Source organism: Dendroctonus ponderosae, unplaced genomic scaffold (genome assembly GCF_020466585.1).
Source record: "Dendroctonus ponderosae isolate FM_Combo_2020 unplaced genomic scaffold, Dpon_F_20191213v2 Dpon_F_20191213_1, whole genome shotgun sequence".
NCBI lineage: Eukaryota > Metazoa > Arthropoda > Insecta > Coleoptera > Curculionidae > Dendroctonus > Dendroctonus ponderosae.
Window position 1 is genome coordinate 36,483,734 of NW_026017110.1, and position 10,484 is coordinate 36,494,217.

At 38.2% G+C, this 10,484-nt stretch overlaps 2 protein-coding genes and 1 long non-coding RNA gene across 5 annotated transcripts in view; 2 read left to right on the plus strand and 1 right to left on the minus strand.

Moving 5' to 3' along the window:
* The window catches only part of LOC109541235 (probable E3 ubiquitin-protein ligase HERC4), a gene marked incomplete at its 3' end in the record, with an annotated part of 482,710 nt that overhangs the window by 297,403 nt on the left and 174,823 nt on the right, over positions 1-10,484 (plus strand).
* LOC109546292 (MAM domain-containing glycosylphosphatidylinositol anchor protein 2) overlaps positions 1-10,484 on the plus strand; it is a 317,852-nt gene that overhangs the window by 206,214 nt on the left and 101,154 nt on the right. The gene's annotated exons all lie outside the window — the stretch shown is intronic.
* Positions 17-424, minus strand: LOC125503994. Its single transcript, XR_007281232.1, has 2 exons — positions 318-424; positions 17-248 (listed from the first exon to the last, which is right to left on the minus strand). It is a non-coding gene; the product is annotated as an uncharacterized LOC125503994 (long non-coding RNA).

A 10,484-nucleotide genomic window follows, 5' to 3' on the forward strand; every position in this document is an offset into this window, starting at 1 on the left:
AATATTAAAGAAGATAAATAAATATAAAGACTCAACAGAAGAAAGGTAAAGTGACGTTTAAAGAAAGTGAATGTTCAAGTGAAGTCGAAAAGGTTACTCTATGAACAAACAGTCACTCTTTAACATTATCTTGAATGTTAAACCAATAAGGAATATTAAAAAGGCTACTCTGTGAGAAACTCACTCTTTAACATTATCTTGAATGTTAAACCAATAAGGAATATTGAAAAGGCTACTCTGTGAGAAAACTCACTCTTTAACATTATCTTGAATGTTAAAGCAATAAGAAATATTGAAAAGGCTACTCTGTGAGAAACTCACCTGATGTTGATTTTTACACTAACACGAAATCACACTGGTAATTGCTGCTCTAATGCGAATTTGAACTAACAGTACTGTCCGTGATTTCACCCTTATTTATTTACAGATTTCCACCCCCAGGTTGGGTGGAGTTTGAGTCAAATTTTTCTCGGATTCTTCGCGTAGGGAGGGACTTGTAATAAGCTCAAGCCCAGAGTTCTACGAATTTGAGAAAGTTCTCGTTGGGCGGTAGAACGACGTACTTGAATAGGATGATCGGAATTTGGGTCAGCTTTTGTACATAAAAATCTGCCCTTTAAAACTGACGGGCGATGCCCTTGAAACGGTCCTCAATAGTTCCGCATGATATCCTACCGCTACTGTACATGTCAACCTTTATCAGCACGGCTTCTATGCCCACTTAGGTGGTCGTTTGGAATTTATTGGTTTCGTCATTTACTTACGTCTTACACAAGCATATCGTCAAGCTTCGACCTAACCGAAAAGTGCAGCCAATACGTGAGTGAACGAAAGTGCTCGCAATCAAGCAATATCGATAAAATTTATAATTTAACAATATTCTGGCAAAACTTCCGTGCTCCTACGTCAAATCAGGCAAAAACGCAAAAACAAAGCCTCGTGTGGCCGCACACGAGGTAAACGCGACCAAAATGGCGGACTTGCGAGCCCCAAGCCCCGAGCCACCCCACTTCAGTGACAGCAATATTAGACATCCGGCAAATTCAGAACTCCCGAAGTCCAAGGTAAATGCCTCTGCCTCTACAACCCTGTATAAAATCAAGGCCTCACCTTACTCGCAACGTGCAAAATTAACAATTGAACACGAAAATTCAAAACTTAAAAAAACAAACGCTAAACTTCTCCAGCAGCTGGAATTAGCCAACAAAAGAATAAATGAGCTAATAAACAAAGTAGACAAGCTAATAACCCAAAGCACTCCCGCGGAATCCTTAAATTCCCCAAAAAGAGCCCCCAAATCCCAAACCACTTCGGCACCCGAAGCCATGGAAGTCGATCGCTTCCCCCCATTTACACAATCAACCCCCCCAGCCTGGAATCTTTCAAAAACCTCAAACAAAACCCTTAAAAAACACTTTAAAGCGGAAGAAGCAAAAAATCAATCCTTAAATTTCCCAAAAAGAGCCCCCAAACCACATCGGCACCCGAAGCCATGGAAGTCGATCGCTTCCCCCCCTTTACACAATCAACCCCCCAGCCTGGAATCTCCCCAAAACCGCAAACAAAACCCTTCAAAAACACCTTAAAGCGGAAGAGGCAAAAAATCAATTCACAAATTCCGAAAATCCAGGAAACCTAAACAAAACACAAACTCAAACCCAAGTCACAAGTCCCAGACCCGGCACGGTTCCAATTAACATCAGGAACCTAGCCGACTGAGTCAAAATTCCAAAAATACTAAACAAGAACATTAAAATTGAAAACTCCAAAAAACAACTATCGGGAATCTCCTTTGCTCCGAAAACAACCGACGAGCACAGAAAAATCACAAAACTACTCAAAGAAAATAAAATTGTATATCACACATTCACTCTGAATGAAGGCAAAAAACTAGCGTTCATTCCAGGGTCCAAGATTTTCCAGACATTCAAGACATTGAGGAAGAAATCAAAAGTTTAGGTTTCCACCCAACCCAAACCCACTTTTACCGGCTGGGAAACTACAAAAAAGTTTCCAATATGGTAAAAGTACTATTACCCCAAACAGAAGCCAAATTCAGTGAGACCAAACATCTATTAAATCTGGCAGTCCTCATAGAACCCCAAAGAAATTCCAACACCTTTAACCTAAAACACGTCCCCCAGTGCAAAAATTGCCAGAAATTCGGTCACTCACTAACAAACTGCGGCGCAAAGCCCATCTGCCACAGATGCGCGGAGTCTCATTTCTACAGGAAATGCCAAAAACCCCGGGAAACTCCGGCAAAATGTTGAAACTGCGGAGGGCCTCACCCAGCGAGCTATTTCCTCTGTCCCAAGAACCCCAATTTCAAGCTGCAAATCGAGGCAAAAAAGAAACAAACGCTATTCAACAACAAAGTGCAACCGGACACCTCGTTTGCGCAAAAAGCGGCAACTGCGACGGCCTCTACCGCCCCACCGAACTCCTCAAAGCCCACAATTAAAATAAAACCAAAAATCCCAACTCCAACAACTAAAACCGTAACCCAATCCCCCACAGCCAAAATGTCCCCTCAATCCAAGACCCCTCTGAACCCACAAATCCTGCAACTCCTGCTACACTCTGACGAAGAGATCGAGGCCAAAATTGCCAACACCGCGACCAAGATATCCCAAAACCCAGTCCTCAAAATGCTATGCTGAAGCACAGCATTAATCCCCTAGGTGTCCAGATCGTATCATGGAATGCCTCATATTTGTACCCCAAAAAGAAAGTAAGAATTTGAGGCATACCTACATGAAAACGATGTAGACATCGCTCTCATCCAGAAAACCTTCCTTGTCCCACAAACATCCCTTCACTTCAATAACTATCACACCTACCGTACAGACAGAACCTCCCAAGGTGGAGGCACCGCAATTGTTATAAAACAATCACTAGACCACAGCCAAATCCCCCCTTTCAACTCCAGCATTGAAACCACAGCCATACTCCTGCATATGAACAGCACCAAAATCCGCCATATCATACAAACCGCCCAATAAAATCACCACACCGGAGGACTATAAAACACTATTCAATTCCAAACATCCCACCCTACTCGCTGGCGACCTCAACAGTAAAACATGGCATGGGGTAGTAAACGATCCAATCCAGAAGGCAAAAAACTGCTAAATTACGCTACGAAACTAGACCTTCAAATCCATGCCCCAGAGGAACCCACCCATTTCCACCATCTAACGCCAGATATCCTAGACATCGCGGTGTCAAAAAATCTCGCTCTTGATCTGGTAATTTCAAGCTCAGACTCCCTTAGTTCAGACCACAACCCTATAAAAATACTACTAAACGAACACTACATACACAACCCACTACAACCATTAACATACATGGACTGGGACGTCCTATCACACGACCTCAGCGAAATTACAATCCCAAACTCCCAAATAACAGCCTTTACCCGCCCTTTACCCGCTTCTCAAACGTACCAGCAAGCTATCCCTGAAAAATAAACTCCTTCTCTGCAAACAAATCTTCCGACCCCAAATCCTTTACGGCGCCTCCGCCTTTATATAAGCCAGCAAAACAAACCAGTCCCTAATCCAAACATTCCAAAACAAATTCCTCAGATAAATCACAAAAGCGCCCTGGTACGTTCGAAACACGGCAATACATGAGGACCTAATAATGGACACCATCAGGCAATTCCTCACAAAAAAGCACAGCAAATTCAAAACAAAAGTACAAAACCACCCCAACCCAGTGGTAAAGTCCACATTTGAGACAAATCATCGCGAATATCGAGGAAATCGGGCCCAAACCTCTATTATGGCTCCCGTTGAATGGGATCTCCCAACTTAAAACCCCTAAGCTAATCATCCCACCCTCTCCCCTCTCCCCCACACCCACCCCTTGACCGCTTCAGTGTTCGGATTATTAGTATTTTTTTTGCAAGGGGGTGCTTAATGCACCAATCAAAATTTGCGCCGAAAATTCAAAATTTAGGATTTAATATCCAACAAGCCGACAAGGCTTCAAGAAGGAGCAAAAGTCCGAAAGGACTAGCTCTGAGAAAAAGTCCAACACATCCCGGGAGAGATATACAAATATATAAACATCAAAATTCAAATAATCCCCAAAATATTACTAACCTAATCTGACAAACGTGCTTATTAAATCCAAGTTACAAATGGAAATCGGTTGACAACAATAGCTTATTACAATTATAACTTATTACTACATACATTTGAACAACGGGTTAGCAGACAGGTGTACCATTGGCTAAATTCCATTTTTAACCGTTACAATATACACCTTTTTTATTTCAACATTCTACTTCATGTCTCGAAAACCGTTTCTGAATTTGTCGACAATTACCTTTATTTACAGGTTTGGTCGTCTGCAAAAAATCAACTTGTTGTGAGCTCATATTGAAGCTAAAACTCCATAATCAAATTTAGAAAATATATAGAAAATAAATTAATATACCGTGTTGCATGAATGAACAAAATAGTTTAATTTAAACTTCACTTAGTTGAAACTCTTTCAGCATCACAAATTTCGGGAGCAATTCTAATTTGGGTAATTTTTTTTATGCAACCCTGTATATTTAAGCGCTTCGACACGAGCTCAGGATGGCGAAAATCGAATAATGAGAGAAAATGTTATCTCTGTTTGTAACTCCCTTATCGTATTTGAAACGCCAGAAAAGCGACTGTTTTTCCCGTCCGTAATACGTACCTACAGGCAATTCTTCAATTTAATTTCCAGTGTATTATATGTCTAGAGCCTACACAATACTTAGACCAGGAGAAATAACGGATCAAAGTTAAAGTCTGTTTCAAAAAAATATTATTCGGTTTGCAATAACGATTTCGTTTGATGCGATGGTTTGAAATTTGAATAAACTTGCAAATAAAAAAATGGTTTTCCAGAAACTATTTCAGAATATCTTTTGCAAAATTTCAGTTCATTTTAAAAACTTTTCAATCACTTAGGCACTTAGTAAACTTTTACCAAGTGTCTACTCTTTTTCGTTCACGTTTAATAATCCATTTTCCACATAAAAACGCAGAAAAATGATCATGGTCAATAAAGCTGATCCGACATTTTAGGCTTTTTATTCCTAACCGAAAGAATTTTCTAGTGTGTTTAGTGTTTATAAGGATTAGTGAGCACTTTCATAACGTGTTCATGGTACAAGCTTAAATTTCAGTATTCAAAAAATACTGAATAATTAAAAAGTTCTACTACACGAAAAAAAAAGGATCTCTCAATGAACATCAAACATGTGCGCAAAGAATGAAACATCAAGAAAGCTGAACTGCACTTTCCCATCGTTCACTCACAGCAACCCCTATTACATGAATCATATTAACTTCCATTAGGATGAAGGAATTAAAAAATTCAGACAAAGCCTACGTAATCAGTACAATTTTCTTCTTAAAATGCACAATGCGTAAAGACTTCGGTCTGCGCTGCAAGAACTGGATGACAACGATATAATGTCACAATTAGAACATCAGAAAGAAGCACAGCAAACTCGGAACATAACAACGACATGTTTTTCCTATAACTCTAAAATCTAGACCTGGGCGTTTAATATTTCAACTTGCTTGTCCTATAATATGTCCGAAAGGACAAACGACCGCAAAACACAAGGCAGGTAAACCTTAAATTTTATTTAGCACTCGCTTAGCACAAACATTTTGATTTTTTCAGTGAGACCATGATAGGTTTTATAGAAAACGTTTTAAAGAATCACAATTTACCAATTTGACAAATACAATTCAATCAAAATAAATAAGTGTGACACAGCATATCACATTAAACATTTTTTGAATATTTTGAATTGAAATTGTAGAAATTATGGATAAGATTTGATATAACTTTAAATGCCCTGTATTATATAAATCCGGAAATAGGTTGCTAGAGCATGTGCGGGTAAACGACAATTTACTAATAAATAAAACACAAGCTTGCATAATGAAAATAGATATAGCAGCTAAAATAAAAACAAATGGAATAATAAAAAAGAACTGAACAATATTTAACAAATGTAGTGGTGTGTTGCTGACGAGGATGATAATTGGTAAGAAGTAGAAGTTCTGTTCAGAAGGCAGATGTGTAGGTGTGCCTATCGGTAGAAGATAATACATTATTTTTCTAATACAACGTTTCGGCTTAGATTTCATCCGGGCTCCTGAAGCTAGCGCTGTTTCTGCCGTGGAAAAAAGCAGCATGAGTTATGATATCCTATTTAGCCAACCTAAAAATAAGGAAATATCTAATTATGCTTACGAGGTACATAATGTTCTTTAGTTTCACAGATAGCATGTCAACTCATCAGCATTTAATTAGTATATATGCTCACAAGCCTGTAATAATCAACAGTTGTATCTTGAAGCTGAAATCCATATAAATCGAAATGAAAATTGTTTTAAAAACGCCCTTTCTATTGAAGTGATTTTAATTGGCGCAGTCGGTAGGATTTGTCAACGAAGATCGTGTGTATAAAATCCGGAAAGATTTGTCAACGAAGAGTCGTGAAAAATTATTCAAAGCCGTCGTCGTGTGAGTATCAAAAACGATCATCGTGTAAGCATCGTGGAAGAATTTTCAAAACGGTCGTGCGTGATAAATTCGGTTCGTTTCAACGATTTGTGACAAATTCGAACATTTCATTGATTGGCATCGACAGGGCAACTCAAGGCCAGAACGTGAGGAACGAGCATTGTCCGATCAACTATGGTGTGAGAAGAAGGGAACAAGCATCGTCCCACCTCTCATAGATTAGCCAGGGCATCGCCCTTCCTATTGGACCCTAGCAACTAAGGAAGAAACAAGAATCAAAGAAATGAAAACAACATTGGTACTTCTATCACTGTAAGTCCAATTTTCCAATTTCGATTTTTTTTTGAACAATTGAAATATTGCCAATTTTTCCGCTTTTGTTTGCACAAGAAGCGAATACATTATTTCGCTCAACATAATTTTAAGCTCTAATTTAAGAAGATAAAAAACAAAAATAAAAACAATGACACGCCCTAATTTTGCTTTGATCAAATATCAAGCAGATAACATTCCCCTATTTGAGGGCAACGCTAAACAAATCAACAGATTTATAAATGCTTGCGACAATTTTCTCAATAACCATCGAGATAGAACTAATGRGGACGCACACATAAATTATTGTCTTTTTGACACTATCCTTTGCAAATTAGTAGGCAGAGCCGCTGATTTAATAGCTTCCCTTGTTGAACTTCAATCATGGGAACTTGTTAAACAAGCTATCATTGACACATTTGCAGACCAAAGATCAATTGATTGTGTAGCGCAAGATATAATCACCCTCAAACCCTCAAAAAACGAAACAGCCCAACAATTTGGCTTGGGTTTACAAGACGTACACAGTCTCCTATATTCAAAAATCAATATGAGTAATGAAACTCGGGAGATCAAATTATAAAAATATCAGAATATCAAAACCTTATTCCCAGAGCATTCACTAGTGGCTTAAGCTGCCACATGCAACTAGTGGTAAGACTTAAAAACTCAAAAACCCTTGAAGAAGCCATAACAAAAAAATTTCATTTATTACAAAAATCGAGTCAATAATGAAAATAATACGGTAATTAACATTCCAAATCAATTACCCAAACCAAATGTATTTTCTCCAAACTTTAGAAATGCACAGATACATACATTACCCATTTTCAGACCAAGCTTCCTACCATGCCAATACCCCCCATCAGAAACATGGACGGCAGCTGGGCTAGAAATAATGAGCAGAAAGCATTTAGATTTGCCGAACACCTTGATAAAATATTTCAACCAAATCCAACAGACAGTACTGCGGCTCTACCCACTATAAATAACCAGGAAAGTGAAGATTCCATTAACCACAGTAGCGGAGGTAAAAAGAGAAATCCAACAAAACATAAATCCAAAGAAGGCTCCGGGATTTGACTTAATCACTGGTCAGATCCTCAAGGAACTACCGAGGAAAGGTCTAGTGAAAGTTACTAACCTAATCAGCGCATCACTTCGACTAAAATGTTCCCCAATTGTGGAATTCCCCAAAGTTATCATGGTACCCAAGTGTAGCAAGCCACCCCACGAAGCATCATCATATAGGCCCATATCACTTTTACCGATTATGTCAAAACTTTATGAAAAACTCCTTTTAAGGAGAATAACACCAATTATAGAAAGAAAAAACCTCATCCCGTCACACCAATTTGGATTCCGGAGTCAGCACTCCACAATGGACCTGGTTCATCGAATAACGAGTGTTATCGAGAAAACATTAGAGGAAAAAAAAGTATGCTCTACAATATTCTTGGACGCTGCCCAGGCCTTCGACAGGGTCTGGCATGAAGGCTTGGGACACAAACTTCAAGTGTTCCTACCTATCCAATATTCAACGGTGCTACTGTCATACATAACTGAAAGGTATTTCCGGATAAATCAAGGGGATGAATACTCGGAATTAAAGAAAATACAAGCAGGTGTGCCGCAGGGTAGTGTACTGGGACCTTTGCTTATCTCCTGTACACCAGTGACCTTCCTACTTCCGAAGAAAATATGGTTGCCACATTTACAGATGATACTGCTATAATGGCAGCTGGAGACAACAATACCGAGTCCACAGAAAAACTACAAACCGCCATAGATGACATAGAGCGCTGGACTAAAAAATGGCCAATCAAATTGAATGAATAGAAATCTGTCCACATTGAGTTCACCAATAAGAAAGTTGAATACAAACCAGTTAAGATCAACAATCAAATTGTTCCATACCAAAATACAGCTAAATATCTTGGCATGACGCTGGATGCTAAACTTAGGTGGAAGGCCCATGTCAAGAAAAAACAAGAAGAATTAAATTTAAAATACCGTAAAATGTACTGGCTATTTGGTCGTAATTCTGCCCTGTCAGTGTATAATAAGCTCTTGCTGTATCACCAAGTCCTCAAGACAGTGTGGAGTTATAGTAGTCAACTCTGGGGTTGTACCAGCCAAAGCAACAGAAATATTATACAACGCTATCAAAATAAAGTTCTACGCGGCATCGTAGGTGCGCCATGATACATCCGGAATTACAACCTCCATAAAGACCTAAATGTGCAAACAGTGGACAATGTAATAAAAAATTGTGCAAAAAGTCATGAACAAAGACTACAAAATCACATCAACGTTGAGGCCATCCAGCTCTTGAACAACGATGACAACTATGAACTAGTGCATGGAATTAATCGTTGATTCTTAACAAAGTAGAAGAAATATGCTTATATATGTACACATTAAAATAGTGACTCTCCAATGACACAGCCGAAGTTAATATCATAGGATAACACTTTGCAAATGTACATCTAGTAGTTCAGGTTAAAGAAAAGTAGCTTATTGGTGTAAACTAGATTGCTATAACAAACTAATAATAAAAAATTACAAAAATGAAAAATGAAAATAAAACGGTAATTAACATTCCAAATCAATTACCCAAACCAAATGTATTTTCTCCAAACTTTAGAAATACACAGATACATAAATTACTCATTTTCAGACCAAGCTTTCAAAATAATCGACCCATGTTTTTCCGTGCAAATCCAGACCCTTTCAGACCTAATTTCAATCAATTTTCAAATCCACAAACAAATAACAATTTCAGAAATTTTCCAAGACCGCAAATGTACAATTCCAATAATTTCGGGTCTCGCACTCCGACAAACAATATTTTCAACCGCAACTCGAATCAAAACAACAATCGTCACAATCCTTATCAGAGTAATAAACGCCCACGCGAAAGCTCAACCTTGTCTAAGTTACCTCCACCTGAACCCATGGATACTTTGTCGATGAATACGTTTATTAATAACTATAATCGTCAGCAAATTCCAAACTGTTCAACGCAGGCTATAGAACTCGATGATTCAACTAATCAAGATGAACAGATTGACTACCCCGTTAACCAATTTGAAGACTATCAATATAACTGTTTACAAAATGAGACTACTCAGAAAACCCAAATACTCACCATGAATACTATCTCAATGAGGATTTCTATCAAAACCAACCAATTTCAGACTCACATGATTTTAATCAGTCAAATGTCGATAATTGTAAAAATTTTCAAAAACCCCAGATTTCACCCCAGAAAACGTCCTATTAATCAATAATCTTTCAATGAACAAATTACCTATCCTACACATTCCAGAAATTAATGCAAACTCTCTGATTGACACAGGTACCGGTAGAAGTTTTCTAAAACCTGATTTAGCTTACCAAATTTCCCCAAACACTATCGGTTCAGAAATATTCTTTGTCAAAACGGCACATGCCACTTCAATGCATAATGAAATAACGCATTTACATATCTTCGGACGGAATTTCATTTCCCCGGACAACACAAATTTTATCTTGTTGATTTTTCACCAAGATTCGATGGTCTTTTAGGAATCGACTTTCTAACTAGTATTGGTGCTAGTATCAATTTAAAAGATTTCTGTTTACAAACCGAAAAC